This window comes from Aquarana catesbeiana, linkage group LG01 (assembly GCF_042186555.1).
Source record: "Aquarana catesbeiana isolate 2022-GZ linkage group LG01, ASM4218655v1, whole genome shotgun sequence".
Classification (NCBI taxonomy): Eukaryota; Metazoa; Chordata; class Amphibia; order Anura; family Ranidae; genus Aquarana; species Aquarana catesbeiana.
The window spans coordinates 804284667-804301785 of record NC_133324.1 but is presented as its reverse complement, the minus strand read 5'-3'; positions in this window follow the sequence as shown (position 1 = coordinate 804301785).

Below are 17119 nucleotides of genomic sequence, written 5' to 3'. Positions count from 1 at the left end.
CCAGAATTTCCCTTGTCGGTATTGGCAGGGGAAACTCGAGAAAATGGGGAGGAGCCAACATCCTCAGATGAAAACATGCCGTCTGTGGAATTTTCAGATCTTGAGGTTCACAGGGAAAATTTTGCCACAGAACAGTTAAAAGACCCCACCCTAATAAAGGCACGGGAAAATGTGGTGAAAATAGATGGCGAGTTAGTGAACCCAGAAAAAACTTGCACTTACCCGTACTTCACTGTGGAAAGGGACCTACTGTATCGAGTGGCTCAAAGGGCAGAAGAAACCGTTGAGCAACTTGTGGTGCCCAAACCTTACAGGAAGTTGGTGTTGGAATTGGCCCATGGGCACATTCTTGGAGGTCATCTGGGGACAGAGAAAACCAGAGAGAGAGTATTGCAGAGATTCTATTGGCCTGGGGTCATGAAGGAAACAGAAAATTATTGTTCCTCCTGCCCTGTGTGTCAGAAGTCGGCACCTATGCCACATTTCCGTAACCCGCTGGTACCTCTTCCTATCATTGAGGTCCCCTTTGAGAGGATCGCAATGGATTTGGTAGGTCCGATAATGAAGTCCGCTAGGGGGCATCAGTACATTTTGGTTATAATGGACTATGCCACCCGTTATCCGGAGGCAATTCCTCTTCGAAATACCTCGGCCAAAACCATAGCCAAAGAACTATCTCTTGTTTTTAGCCGTGTGGGTATTTGTAAGGAACTGCTTACGGACCAAGGTACACCTTTTATGTCCCGGGTTATGAAAGAACTATGCAAGTTGTTCAAAGTGACACAATTACGTACGTCTGTGTATCACCCCCAAACAGATGGGTTAGTTGAAAGATTCAACAAAACCCTAAAACAAATGTTAAAGAAGGTGGTGGATAGAGATGGAAAGAATTGGGACTGTCTAATACCCTATTTGATGTTTGCCATTAGGGAGGTACCCCAATCCTCTACGGGTTTCTCACCCTTCGAGTTACTCTATGGGAGACACCCAAGAGGACTGCTGGATATCGCCAAGGAAACTTGGGAAAATGAGAGTTCTCCCCACAGGAGTGTGATTGAGCATGTCGTCCTGATGCAAGATAGAATTGCACAGGTAATGCCAATCGTAAAGGAACATTTGGCCCAATCGCAGTTAGCACAGCAGAGAGTGTACAACCGTGGGGCCAAGACCCGTACTTTTTCCCCGGGGGATAAGGTATTGGTGCTAGTCCCTACGGTTGAAAGCAAATTCATGGCCAAATGGCAAGGTCCATACGAAGTTCTTGAAAAATTGAGCGAGGTGAACTATAGGGTCAGACAGCCAGGAAGGCGAAAGCTGGAACAGGTATATCACGTCAATCTGCTGAAAGCCTGGAGGGATAGGGAATCCCTAGTTGCAGAGACTTTGTCACCGGTCCAGTCTGATTGCTTTGTTCCTGAGGTTGGAATCGCAGTCACCTTATCGAAACCCCAAAAACAGGAGGTTAAAGAGTTTGTACTTCGCAACAAAGAGATTTTCTCTGAGCTGCCGGGAGAAACATCTGGCGTAGAGCATGATATTATTACCCCGCCAGGAGAAAGGGTAAAACTAAAACCTTATAGAATACCAGAGGCCCGACGGGAGGCAATACGTGGGGAGGTTCAAAGGATGCTGGAATTGGGTGTGATAGAGGAGTCCCAGAGTGACTGGTCCAGTCCTATCGTACTAGTGCCCAAACCTGATGGGAGCTGGCGGTTTTGTAACGATTTTCGACAATTGAATAAAGTTACAAAATTTGACACCTACCCCATGCCGCGTATAGATGAGTTGATCGACCGGCTGGGAACAGCCCGATACATGACAACTCTCGATCTCACCAAAGGGTATTGGCAAATTCCCCTGGCCGAGTCGGCCAAGGAGAAAACTGCGTTTGTAACCCCAGATGGGGCGTTTCAATACAAGAGAATGCCGTTTGGGTTACAGAATGCACCTGCAACATTCCAGCGGAAAATGGACAAGATTCTGAGGCCCCATCAGAAGTATGCTGCAGCTTACCTGGATGATGTGATTATCCATAGCACAGATTGGGTCTCACATCTGCCAAAAGTGCAAGCAGTCTTAGACTCCATTCGGGAAGCTGGGTTTACGGCCAATCCAAAGAAGTGTACCATTGGACAGGAGGAGGCCAAATATCTGGGGTACACTATTGGGAGGGGAGTGATAAAGCCTCAAGTCAATAAAGTCGAGGCCATACAGAGTTGGCCACGTCCCAACAGCAAGAAACAGGTACGAGCCTTTCTGGGAATCGCTGGCTATTATCGGCGATTCATCCCCCATTTTGCTTCTCAGGCTGTGCCCCTCACCAACCTGACAAAAGGGAAAGAGTCTGTCATGGTCAAATGGTCCCCGGAGGCTGAAGCAGCATTCCAGTCATTAAAAACTGCCTTATGTAGCCAGCCAGTGTTGTACTCCCCAGACTTCTCTAAGGACTTTGTTGTACAAACTGATGCATCAGACGTTGGGTTGGGAGCAGTGTTGTCCCAGGTCTGGAACGGGGAAGAGCACCCAGTCATTTACCTCAGCAGGAAATTGAAGTCCCATGAGGTAAATTACGCCACAATTGAGAAGGAGTGTTTAGCTGTGAAGTGGGCTCTAGATTCCCTTCGGTACTATCTATTAGGTAGGCACTTTGACCTGGTAACTGATCACGCTCCTTTAAAGTGGATGGCTCAAAACAAGGAGACCAATAGAAGGATAAATAGGTGGTTCCTGGCCCTACAGGAATTCAACTTTACAGTAAAGCATCGCCCTGGCGTTAAAATGGGGAATGTGGATGCTTTGTCTCGAGTACATGCGTGCCTGACTGCGTGTGTTCCAACCCCAAGGTTGAAACAAGAGGGGGGGGTATGTGACAGCAGGCAGGTAAAATCACCTGGTTGCATCCAGGATGGAAAATATGTATGCCCTAGATTCAGGCTTTATGCTGACTTATACCACTAGGGGGAGTGCTGGGAGTCCTGCAGGGGAAGAGTTAATGAGCCCAGCTGAAGTAAGTGGGCTCATTAAGACCTATAGAAAACACCCCAGCAGGCTTAGGGAGATGCTCCATCCTGGAACCAGTTCTGTGATTGTGTAGACTGGGGAGTGTGGTATCTGAGCTTTGCGGTGAGTTAACGCCTGTGTGGCAAAACTTCTCAAAGAGAGATAGGGTCTGGGGCAGCACAAGGCTGCACCCAGTTGTTAGTTAGGGAATCTACGTGTGTAGTAAGCGGTCAAGCTGACCAGGATTTCTTTTCATGTTTCTTTTTGTTTTTCTGTTATTTTTCAATGCATCTAGTCTGAATAAACCGCACCTTTGTTTTTGTTTCACCTACCAAGCTGTCTGCTGTGCCTGTTTTTGTGTGGTGAACCCATCCAGGGGGTCACACACACCCGCTGCCGAGCTAACCCCTCACAATACATAAAACCGCATATGAAGAAGAGAGAAAGTCTCCGGGAGCTAATCTTCTCATAAAAATAATATACTTAAACAAAAAGTGAATGTGTAATTATCAAGCGATTATAAAATCGCAAGAAAAAAATTGCATTGCAAATCTGTTTAAAAACATGCAGATTGGAGTGCAAAGAGCACTAGTGTGCCACGTATACCTGTGATCAATAAAACATGTGCACATATAAGCATGAACATATATGAAAAGAAAAATGGAAAATAAAAATATAAAAATAAAAGTCCAACAGGCGTCACTGATGCAACCAAATGTAATGAAAAAGTGACATATATATATCGTCTTTAAATGGATGTTTTCAGTGGTGGGTATACACCCTGGAGTGTCTTCACCATCAAGAATGCAAAAGGAGAAAGGGATAGTCTTACCCGGAACGATGGACCCAGCTCACCTTATGGCGGTGGGTCAATAAGGCATGACAGCAAGGCCCAGAGGATGGGCTCTCAAGGTGGATTGCACGACACCCCTCCAATCAGCCAACTGTGGTCAGTAAGGCAAGACAGCAAGGCCCAGAGAACGGGCTCTCAAGGTGGACTGTACGGCACCCCTCTAATCAGCCAACTGCGGAAACAGCTTGGTAGTCTATAATCCAGGTAGGAAGTGTGATGTTAACAGCATGGACAAAAAGAAAGAAATCTCCGCATGGTGTAAATCCGTAAAGCAGGATTTATTGACAGTAAAAACGGATATCCAAAATATATAAAAACAAGTGCAAAATAGGTAAAATATAGCGCAGTGAAAGGTGGCCACAGCCGGCGTATTGTACCCTACGCATTTTTATTTTGTGCACACACCTTATACTACATTGCCCATTAGGGATTTTTCCTTGGGCATACTCACTATATTTGACATTTTTGTCATCTTGTTCCCTAACACTAACGTTAACGGCGATTTTCGTTGCTTTTGACATTTTGTTAGTAGTCTCATTTTTCTGTGTCCCCCTTTAAACATCACGTGAGGTATTACTATATCTATACTTAGTCTTATAGGATTTACAGTTGACATTTTACTTTCATGGGTTTTCCTTTCCTTTTCATATTATACCTTACTTTTTTATCTATTGAGGATGTGTTCCCGCTTTGATTGGTCTATGGTAAATATGTATGTGTGCAATGTTTATGCAGTATATTGACATTGTTTGTGTCGGCTCACAATAGGTGCAAGTCTGTGTGGCCATGGACCTCTGTTAGTTGTATCCCCTATTTGGATCATTCCTTATTTATTTACACTGTACTTTATTTAGTTACACTATTTTCTTAAGGTTTTAACACATATATGGCTGTTTAAAACATTAATTCGTTATCGGTGTAAACCTGTGACCTGTTTAAATGTAGCCACCGGTACATACTTTATTTGTAGAGCGCTATTTTAGCCTTCCTATTCACATCCCCATCAGCACTAATGGTAATTTTGAGCCATCGGCATATCGCCATATGCTTGTTGTATGTGGATCGTGGTCAATAATGTTACAGTCAGGTGACTTGAGACGTGGAGGCTATTGGCCGCTTAGACGGAGGCTTGGTCAAAGAAACATCAATAACTACTCTTCGTACCTATTCACCATACAGCGTCACATACGTTTTACGTCATGATGCTTCTCACGCCCTGAGCTGGGATGTCACGCTGCGCGGCGAAATTATGCCTGTAACGCACACAGGACACCGGAAGACAATATCAGGGCGGGCCACACAGGTTTGTAACAGTGAATATTTACTATATATAGTAGGGGGACAGCTGGCGTATACCCCAGTTGAAGTCTCTTAAGGGTACAATACGCCGGCTGTGGCCACCTTTTACTGCGCTATATTTTACCTATTTTTCACTTGTTTTTATATATTTTTGGTTATCCGTTTTTACTGTCAATAAATCCTGCTTTATGGATTTACACCATGCGGAGATTTCTTTCTTTTTGTCCGTGCTGTTAACATCACACTTCCTACCTGGATGATAGCGACTACGGAGCTGTTTCCGCAGTTGGCTGATTAGAGGGGTGCCATACAGTCCACCTTGAGAGCCCGTTCTCTGGGCCTTGCTGTCTTGCCTTACTGACCCACCGCCATAAGGATAAGCAACCATCGAGCTGTTTCCACAGTTGGCTGATTGGAGGGGTATCGTGCAGTCCACCTTGAGAGCCCATCCTCTGGGCCTTGCTGTCATGCCTTATTGGCCCACCGCCATAAGGTGAGCTGGGTCCATTGTTCCGGGTAAGACTATCCCTTTCTCCTTTTGCGTTCTTGATGGTGAAGACACTCCAGGGTGTATACCCACCATTGAAAACATCCATTTAAAGACGATATATATATATATGTCACTTTTTCATTACATTTGGTTGCATCAGTTACGCCTGTTGGACTTTTATTTTTATATTTTTAATTTCCATTTTTCTTTTTATATATGTTCATGCTTATATGTGCACATGTTTTATTGATCACAGGTATACGTGGCACACTAGTGCTCTTTGCTCTTTCGCTTGCTAATTACACATTCACTTTTTGTTTAAGTATATTATATTTATGAGAAGATTAGCTCCCGGAGACTTTCTCTCTTCTTCATATACGGTTTTATGTATTCTTATACACATTATATATTGTACTATTCACTAGCGCCACACTTTATGTTACATTCTAAAAATGTATATACAAAACAATACATAAAAACGTCAGAACCAGGTTGGCTCACAGCACGAAAGTGGCCAGAGATATATTAAATATATGAGTATTACCTCTACCCTGCCCCCTGTGGGGCAAGTGATTATGACACTCAGGAAGACACATTTTAAATAAGTTACCACTGGTGCAGAATAATAATTAAATAAGGCATCCAGGGCACACAAGATCGACACTAGATGTATGTCACTGCTGGACGATGGGTATGCCCTCCCCGTTAGTAATAAGGGACAAAAAAAAGGGGATTGTGTCTTATTTTACAAATAAAACACGTGATACCAAAATCAAATTATAAAAAGACCAACAAGGAACAGTATTGACCTCCAACAGTCCCTTAGGGTCGGATTGCATCTAATACTACTATTCAGCAAGTATATATAAAAACATATGTAGAGAAAAGGTGTTGCCACTAGGGGTTTACATTAAGTTCACATACAGAATACCAGAACTAAGAATTTTCAATGAATGCATTTAAGTCTACCTCCACGTTCAACCCAAAAGGGGTATAGCATTTTATCTTGTATATCCAAGACATCTCAAGTCTCGAGATACTAAGTACCAGAGACCCACCTCTCCACTGTGGGGTGTACTTATCGATACCCAAGAAGATGGTCTTTGCAGGATTCTTATTGTGGGCTTTTAGATAGTGCCTTGAGACTGGATGTTTGAGAAAGCCTTTTAATATATTCGTCACATGCTCATTAAGTCTAGCCCACAAGGGCACTGGAGCAGGCAAACGACCCCCTCGGTAGAGCACATGATGAATGGCTTAATCTCAAATTCTACCAAGGTGCTTGATGATATAAATTTGCGAGTTCTCCTATGAGTGCATCCACTCAAGGAGCACACCCTGGACCTCCTACACTGGTAGAACCCAGTCAAATTCTCAAAGAACCCCCTCTTGATAGGAGGGGGGGTCAAGGACATTAGGTGCCTGTGACAGACCTAGCCGGGACAGAGGCTGTTGGAGAGGACTGAATGCAAGCCTGTTGCCTTTTGATTATGGGCCCTGGATTTTCAATGGAACAATACTCTTTGTGAGGTGAATGAGAAATCCAGTCTGAACTGTACTAATCAGACTCCGTCGTGTATATATGTATATATTGTATGTTGTTTGATTCTGTTGGGGACTCCTTGCTGTAGATGTGTGTCCCTGAAGAGGGAGGGGGGATTCCTCCAGCAGCCCCCTGCTGATAAGACTGATTCATTCTGTTGGGATACATCCTGTGAGGAGATGCTGGTGTCATCAACTCCAACTACCTGTGTTTATGTTAATTGAATGAGCTGATCACATTGTCCTCTATACAATGTAGGAGACGGGACGACTCCTATTGGAGCTGCAGCTATTGTGTTTATAATACTGTGTGAAGCTCAGTGCCCACAAGTCTGTCATCTGGTCTGGGTAAATTTTTTAGTTAATTAGCTCATGTTAATTATGTTAATTAGGTTAGAGTTGTATTGTTAGAGGAGGTTCCAATGGCATATAAAGTCTTGTAACTTTGATTCATAATAAAGAGTTCATGGTAGCAACAAGCAAGTGTCGCCTTGTTTTGTGCTCAGAGAGGTTGGAATATCTGATATCTGTATACAGACTGGGAGGAAGTGGTATATGACGGAAGCACTCAAGTGGAGTGTGGGACGTTCTGTGACATTGGTGGCAAGCAGCGGGAAAGCTTCCTGCAGTCTGGGACATCCAAACTTCCATCTGGATCCAAGGTTCAGATAGCAGGAGAGGAGAGGTACAGATACCAGCCGCCATGGATGAGGAATTCAGAAGGAGGTTGCGAGAGATGCAGATACAGCACAGAGGACCAGTGTCAGAGCAGGTCCTGCTGGGATGGTGTGATTCTATTTGCTGAAAACTCTGGAAGGAAGTGCTAGCCCATGAGCAGCGACACCAGGGAAAAGTTCTCCCCTCCATCGAGGAAAGGTACTGGTCGCAGTACGGACTGCGGGTGCGGTTTTTGGGAGAAAAACCACACAAGAAGCAGACAGCTGAATTAAGCAGGCTGGTCTGGGCAGAGATAAAGCTGGGTGAGAGCTACAGAGCCCTCCGGTGGCATGTATCCCAAGCATGTCCCTGGATAGCGGATGACAGCCCAAAGGAAGGCTTAAGCTATGGTGGCTTGGGACTGTTGTATGTGAAGCTGACAGGGGACTCTAACTTTGGGAGTGATTTGGAGTGGCGGTTGGACGAAATCATGGATTTCAGAGAAGGGCTACTGAACATTTCGGAAGTGCACTGGGCACAGGAAGATTTGGAGTTTCTGGACGTTCAGGAATGGGAGCTAGAGATCGCCTACAGACGGCTGCTAGACATTGCTCAGTGCCAGGGCTGGGCTCCCTTTGCCTGGGACTATCAGGAAATACCAGCTGACAACCCAGAAATCCTGGCTGAAGAGTCGGCAATGTGGCAGAGCAATAGTGTGCTTTGCCAACCTGCCCCCACAGCTAGGGAGGCGGAGGTCTTATGGCAGATGCAGCAAGTGCTGACTGACCTTGATGATTCTGTTTCTGCATGGGATGATCTTGGATGGAGGAATGTGCCTGTCCAGCAGCATGCCAGAGAATCTGCAGTGGAAAATCTGGAGATTGCCATCCCCAAACCTGAAGTGCTGACAACAGGGCAGAGCTCTGCTAACCTCTGCCCAGCACTGATAGCATCTTCTGGATTCCATGGACAGGAGATGGTGAACCTCCATCCCCAGACACCAGTTGCAGAGACAGGGGATTTGATAGACTTTTCTGCTGAGGAAGAACCATGGGGTGAGCCCCCAGCAGAAGAGTTGGGATTAGGGCCAAACTTCATTGCGCTCTGCTCAGCACTGATGGCATCTTCTGAGTTCCACGGACAGGAGATGGTGAACCTCTATCCACAGACACCAGTTATAGAGGTAGGGGATTTAATAGACTTTTCTGCTGAGGAAGAACAACCTGATGAGCCTCCAGCAGAAGAGCTGCTATTGGGGCCAAACTTCACTGTGCTCTGCCCCGCACCAACAGCAGTATCTGTGGAGTTACAGGGAACTTCCCCAGTTGAAGCACCGGCAACCGGGCAGAGTGCTACCAACCTCTGGCCATCACCAGCAACTATAGAGTTCCAGGGAGGTGGAGCAGTCGGCCTCCCTCTCCCCAACAGGTAGCCGGAGCAGATGGCGTGGGGTTTCCAGCAGAAGGGCTGGCAACAGGGCCGAGTACTGCTGGACTCTGCCCTCAACTAACAGGAGATGGATTTCCTGTGAAGGTGGATGGGACTTCAGTCTCCACCTGTATACTCCAGGGATGCTGGGCAGTCGGCCCAGATCCCCAACAGCATGACAGAGTGAGCCCAGTCCCCCTGTCTTCTCTCCAGCGGCAGAAAGGACTCCAGGGAAAAGGGCCAGTCCAGGCCTCTCCCCAGCGGCAGATATGTTCTCTGAGAGAGGCAGAGGTTGGCTGGGTGAGTAATACTCTGTTTGGAACAATTTGTTTGGGGTACTGTGTGGGTACAGGCATTAGAGGACTGGAACTATGGACTAACTTCAGAGTCAACCCGTCTGGGGTCTCCTCCTGTGTTAGTCTCCTGCCGAAAGGGGAGAAATGTGATAGACCTAGCAGGGACAGAGGCTGTTGGAGAGGACTGAATGCAAGCCTGTTGCCTTTTGATTATGGGCCCTGGATTTTCAATGGAACAATACTCTTTGTGAGGTGAATGAGAAATCCAGTCTGAACTGTACTAATCAGACTCTGTCGTGTATATATGTATATATTGTATGTTGTTTGATTCTGTTGGGGACTCCTTGCTGTAGGTGTGTGTCCCTGAAGAGGGAGGGGGGATTCCTCCAGCAGCCCCCTGCTGATAAGACTGATTCATTCTGTTGGGACACATCCTATGAGGAGATGCTGGTGTCATCAACTCCAACTACCTGTGTTTATGTTAATTGAATGAGCTGATCACATTGTCCTCTATACAATGTAAGAGACGGGACGACTCCTATTGGAGCTGCAGCTATTGTGTTTATAATACTGTGTGAAGCTCGGTGCCCACAAGTCTGTCATCTGGTCTGGGTAAATTTTTTAGTTAATTAGCTCATGTTAAATATGTTAATTAGGTTAGAGTTGTATTGTTAGATGAGGTTCCAATGGCATATAAAGTCTTGTAACTTTGATTCATAATAAAGAGTTCATGGTAGCAACAAGCAAGTGTCGCCTTGTTTTGTGCTCAGAGAGGTTGGAATATCTGATATCTGTATACAGACTGGGAGGAAGTGGTATATGACGGAAGCACTCAAGCGGAGTGTGGGACGTTCTGTGACAGTGCCACTCTACCCCTAAGGGAAGAGGCTCCCTTGTAGATAACCTGTGGCTTAACAGAAAGGACAGTGTTCAAAATCTGGTCATTGGTAAGAATATACCAGTGTTTCCTAATAAATTTTTCGACATTCCTATGTTGTATGGAATAAGTAGTAATGAAGGGGACAGACGGTGACACCTCCTCTAAGGTATTTTTTGGAGCGGCATCTGAATAGCCCTTTTTTATGAAGCGTCTAGTCAGAATCTCTGCCTGTAACAAAAATTCCCTATTATCAGAGCAATTTCACTTCAGACGTATGTACTGACTCTTTGGAACTGATCTAAGCCATACCTCATGATGGCAACTGTCAACTGGAATGTAGGAATTTCGATCAGTGCTCTTAAAAAATGTTTCAGTTGTGAACTGGTCACCCTTCACTCCAATTCTCAAATCCAGAAAATTAATTTCAGTCTGGCTGGCCTCATAATTGAGAAAAATACCTCTGGTATTGTTATTTAATTCCTCAATGAAGAGGTCCAACTCAACTCGGCTGCCATCCCATAGGAGGAAGATGTTGTCTATATACCTGGCCCACAGCACCACCTGGGGTTTCTGGTTGGCATAGACAACATCCTCCTTCCATAGGACCATAAAAAGATTTGCCAAGCTCGGTGCATATTTAGCCACCATGGCAACTCTTCTATCTTGTCTATAAAACTGGCCAACAAACCAGAAATAACTATGGGATGCTGCAAATTGAAGCAGTTCCATAATAAAGGAGATTTTTTTGTTGAATAAATCTGAATCCCGCCTCAGAAAATACTCTCTGGCAAACAATCCTAGATCATGCGGTATGACCGTATAAAGAGACGTGACATCCGTCGTCACCAACCACAACCCTGTTCTGGGGGTATGTTCAGCCAACAAATTGATCACATGATGTGAGTCTTGATGTGTGAGGGCATTTTTGTTATCAGTGGTTGTAAATAAAAATCGATACACCTGCCCACTCGGGACGTAATGGAATCAATGCCACACACTATGGGACGTCCCGGGGGCAGGGAGGATGTTTGTTTATTTTTGGTAAATAGTAAATTACCAGTGTACGTGGTGCTTTAGGCACCAGGTATAACTTTTCTTTCTTGTTTAAGATACCCTGTTCAAAACCTCTCTGATTCAGAACCTCAAGCTCTTTTTAACACTAAACCTTAGGGTCTGACAGGATTGGAGTATACATATCATGGTCACACTTATTAGGAAACACTGGCATATTCTTACCAATAACCAGATTTTGAACACTGTACTTTCTGTTAAGCTACAGGTTATCTACAAGGGAGCCTCTTCCCTTAAGGGTAGAGTGGCACCTAATGTCCTTGACCCCCCTCCTATTAAGAGGGGGTTCTTTGAGAATTTGACTGGGTTCTACCATTGTAGGAGGTGCAGGGTGTGCTCCTTGAGTGGATGCACTCATAGGAGAACTCACAAATTTATATCATCAAGCACCTTGGTAGAATTTGAGATTAAGCCATTCATCACATGCTCTACCGAGGGAGTCGTTTACCTGCTCCAGTGCCCTTGTGGGCTACAGTATGTGTGCAGGACTAAGCGTCCCCTCTCGGTCAGACATAATGAGCATGTGACGAATATATTAAATGGCTTTCTCAAACGTCCAGTCTCAAGGCACTAACTAGAAGCCCACAATAAGAATCCTGCCAAGACCATCTTCTTGGGTATCGATAAGTACACCCCACAGTGGAGAGGTGGGTCTCTGGTACGTAGTATCTCAAGACTCGAGATGTCTTGGATATACAAAATAAAATGCTATACCCTTTTTGGGTTGAATGTGGAGGTAGATTTAAATGCCTTCATTGACAATTCTTAGTTCTGGTATTCTGTATATGTGAACTTGATGTGAACCCCTAGTGGCAACACCTTTTCTCTACATACATTTTTATATATACTTGCTTAATAGTAGTATTAGGTGCAACCCGACCATAAGGGACTGTTGGAGGTCAATACTGTTCCTTGTCTTTTTATAATGTGATTTTGGTATCGTGTTTTTTTTTGTGACACAAGACACAATCCCTTTTTTTGTCCCTTATTACTAATAGGGAGGGCATGCCCATTGTCCAGCAGTGACATACATCTAGTGTTGATCTTGTGTGCCCTGGATGCCTTATTTAATTATCATTCTGCACCAGTGGTAACTTATTTAAAATGTGTCTTCCTGAGTGTCATAATCACTCGCCTCACAAGGTGCAGAGTAGAGGTAATACTCATATATTTAATATATCTCTGGCCACTGCCGTGAGCCGACATGGTTCTGGCGTTTTTATGTATTGTTTTGTATATACATTTTTATAATGTTCCTGTCCTATAATCTCTATTTTTCAGTTTTTACTGGTATTTTAAATAGTATTATGTAACATCATTTAGTTTTTAATTCCATGTTAAGATGATCAGGTCCCGCCACTTTGGTTTCACAATGAGGCGTGGTTGCCTGTATCCGTATTTAATGCGATGAGTCAGTGCATCGGCCATTCCCCAAGACAACGTCCTTCTGTAAGAAGGACGTTGGACGTTGTTGCTAAATATCAGACCCTCCCCTCTTTGAATGTGTTTCCTGTTGTGAACTCCGTGCTCCTGGCATGTCCAATGGTATTGGCTGTCCCGGGGAGGGGCTGGAGGGTTCATATAAAGACAGGCTAGAGGTGGTAAGTCCGTGACTTGAAGAAGGAGGCCACACCTCTGGAACATGTAGTTTTGGCAACTGTTGTTTGTTAGCTAAAGAGGAGACATGTCATTCACCTTGTCATTCCTCTCCGGCCGCGAGTGACGTCACGCACGTTACGCGTGCCTTACAGCAGACACAGCCTGACGAGACGAAGAAACAGAGTCCGCAGTGACTTCTCATACCATCACCACTCATTCTTGGGAGCCAACCCAGTTATACAGGCCAGGAAGGGAGACACTCATCCTGCTGTACATGCGATCTAAGTCCCATGTTTGTGAGTGCAATCCTCTATTGTTTGATTTTGCATTTGTATCCTTAAAATGGAATTACACTAGGGCAGCCGTGCACATTCTTTTCCTTGTATATTTCAGATTAAGTCCACCACCCAGTGGATCTTTTAGAGAGCTGCAGCACCTAGAGCAAGAGAACTTTTTCTATATAGACTGTGAACATTTGAGAGTTGGTTGTGGGGTCAGCGCTGACTTTGGTTCTTTTGTGTTTTGAATTTTTTGTGTAAAACCGTACAAAAAACAAATTTTTTTTAAAAAGGTAAATCACTCACATTTCAGTAAAACATCAAAAGCATAGAAAGACCAGTTGTAGTGGCATAGACAGGACAGTAGATCCAATGCGTTTCGTCTCAGTCAGACATCTGACAGGCGAAATGCATTGGATCTACTGTCCTGTTTAGTTTTAATAAAAATTGTTGCAGGACAGTATTCAAAAAAAGAAAGCCTTGTTTGTCCATAAAAAACAAATGTATGCATTACATTGTTATGATGAGTAATGACAAAGGTATCGCTGAATAAACAGGCCCATAACAGAAATCTGAAAATTGCTATGGACTTTAGGGGTAAACAAGTGTGAGAGCCAAAGTGGTTAATGAAGAAACACACTCAATGGTTTAACCACTTGGTTCCAGAAGATTTTGCCCCTTTCATGACCAGGCCATTTTTTGCTATTCGGCACTGCGCTACTTTAACTGTACTCAAACAAAATTTACATAATTGTTTTCACGCAAATAGAGCTTTCTTTTGGTGATATTTAATCACCACTTTTTTTTGTTTTGTTTTTTGTTTTTGCGATATAAACAAAAAAGACCATCAATAAAAAAAAAAAAAACTATATTTGTTTACTTTCTACTATAAAACATATTCAATAAAAAAATGTAATTTCTTCATACATTTTGGCCAAAATGTATTCTGCTTCATGTCTTTGGTAAAAGAAAATCCCAGTAAGTGCATATTGATTGGTTTATGTGACAGTTATAGTGTCTACAAACTATGGGCTATATATACTGACATTTTTATTTATTTATTTATTTATTTTATACTACAAATGGCAGTGACCAGCGACTTATAAAGGGATTGTGATAGTGTGGCTTACAATCTGACACTAACTGACACGGGGGGAACTGATTAACTGCCACTGTGATGGACCCCCGTACTCAACAGGACTATGTCCGCCATAAATGCTTCCTTTGTGCAGAACCAGCACTATACAAGACCCCTTAGCTCACCCAGTCATTAGCTGTAACTCAATGTAGGGTGGAAAACATCAAACTGTTTATTCAAACACAGGTACACAGGTATACACTCATGGAAAAACTCCCCCCTCCCTTTGATTCAGGGTGGGGTAAACTGTCCAATCAGCAGGGAAAGTTGTTGGAGGAATTCGCCCCTCCCCTCTCCTCCCTGCCCCCAGTCCATATTCCAGGAACATCAATACAAAACATCCATCCCATAATACATTTCTCCTAAGGCAGACAGACACAACAGAACAATGGGACCCAGCCACACCCCAAACAATCCCAGCAAACAGTCCACCAGAGCATGAGACAACACACAATATATACATATATATAACATTGCAGTGTGGCTGTACAGCGAGTCTGACTAGCACAGATCAGACTGGGGTGCTCGGTCACCCTGTGCCCCTAATGGACACAGGGTTATTTACATATAGGAGGAGCCGGAGGAGCTGGACATGGCATTTCCAAAGCTCTCCAAGGTAAGTTGGGTTCCACAAGCCCCCCCCCCCCAAAGTGACCCCTGTCATAGCCACTGACATCCCTAGTGGCACAAATACAGTGATCAGTGCTAATAATATGCACTGTCACTGTACTAATGAAACTGGGTAGGAAGGGGTTACAATCTAGAGTGATCAAATGGTTAAATGTGTGTGATATGTGCTGCTTTTACTAAGGATCTTGATGTTTTTTCCCTGCTTAGCAGGGAATTAAAAAAACAGCAAGAACCCCTGTCAATGAACTGATTTCTGTATTGTTTACAATCCTAGAGCTCTGTTCCATGAATCACTGAGCTGATTAGTGGGTGATGGCAGCCAATCACTGGCCGAGACCCGCTGATCGGCTAGTGCTGTAACGAATCACTCTGTGGGCACGTGGATCACGTCCTAGGTATGTGATTTAGTGACGGGAGGCTGCTTTGTCATCACAACATCTACATCAGGCAGTCGCCAATCGGTTAAATGTATTCCTATAATTGTACATGGATCCAATGATAGGAATTTTTATTAGGATATTGAATGGTGACTGATTTGTTTAACAGGTGCTTTGGTGACGATGTTGGGATATGGTACTGTTATAAATGTACATTGGATGTAACTATTTCACATAAACTCATATCTAACATGGGCTGCTGCAGGAGGCAGAAAAGTTAATTTTAGTTTTAAAGGGGATGCTATGGCAGGTCTGTGTCACAACAAATGCACTTTAGGGTGGCCAAATGATATAAATGGAGGTAAACCTGGTTTCTCATTATTCCCAACCATCTGCCTCTAGTCAAACACCCAGATTCAAAGCAAACTCTAAGTTGCTTAAATAGATTCACTCAAATATAACCCATTCATGTCAACAGTGCACAGATATGTGGCCTTTCGGCAGGTGGGCCTTGGCCCTGAGCGGTCGCATATTTGTATACCACATTGCTGTGCCAAGAACGTGTGCCCTGCATGCTCCTGGCACAGTTACCAGTGAATAACGGAAAGCTCCCAATCACTGCTTGAGATCGGGAGCTTTCCGATCGTGTGACTACCATGACAACCAGTCACGGTGGTCACATGGTCACATGATCATAAGCCCCACCCCATCTCCCGGCATCAAAAACCCCTTACAGGGCCAGGAGGCGCTGGCTCAAGGGGGTTAAAGAATACAATACAATACAATACAATAGTAGTTTTCATATTTGCTAACCACTTGCTGACCGCCCTATAGGACATTTACTGCTACAGGGCAGCCGCGTTGCACAGGATCACACATAGGATCACACACACACATACATATATATATATATATACAACACCAGCTAGGCACACAGTTAACCCTTTGATCACCCCCTCCCAGCCAATGTCATTAATAAAGTGACAGTGCATATTTTTAGCACTGGTCACTGTATTAGTGTCACTGTTTCCCAAAAAAGTGTCAGTTAGATGTCCGATTTGTCAGCTGCAATATCACAGTCCAGCTATTAGTCACTGATCACCATCATTACAAAAAAAAATTCATAAATATATGCCATAGTTTGTAGACGCTATAACTTTTGCGCAAACCAATCAATATACACTTATTGGGATTTTTTTTTACCAAGAATATGTAGGAGAATACATATTGGGCTAAATTGATGAAGACATTTGATTTTCTACATTTTTTGATTGGATATTTTTAGAGGAGAAAGTAAGAAAATATTGTTTTTTGTTTTTTTTCAAAATTGTCCAGCATTTTTTGTTTATAGTGTAACAAATAAGCAATTTTTTATTTGTTGCAACAAATAAAAAAAAAATTATTTGTTGTGTTATAAACAAAAAATGCAGAGGTGATCAAATACCACCAAAAGAAAGCTCTATTTGTGGAAAAAAAAGGACATACATTTTATTTGGATACAGTATCTCACAACCGCTCAATTGTCAGTTAAAGTAACGCAGTGCAGTATCACAAAAATGACCTGGTCATGAAGGGGGTACA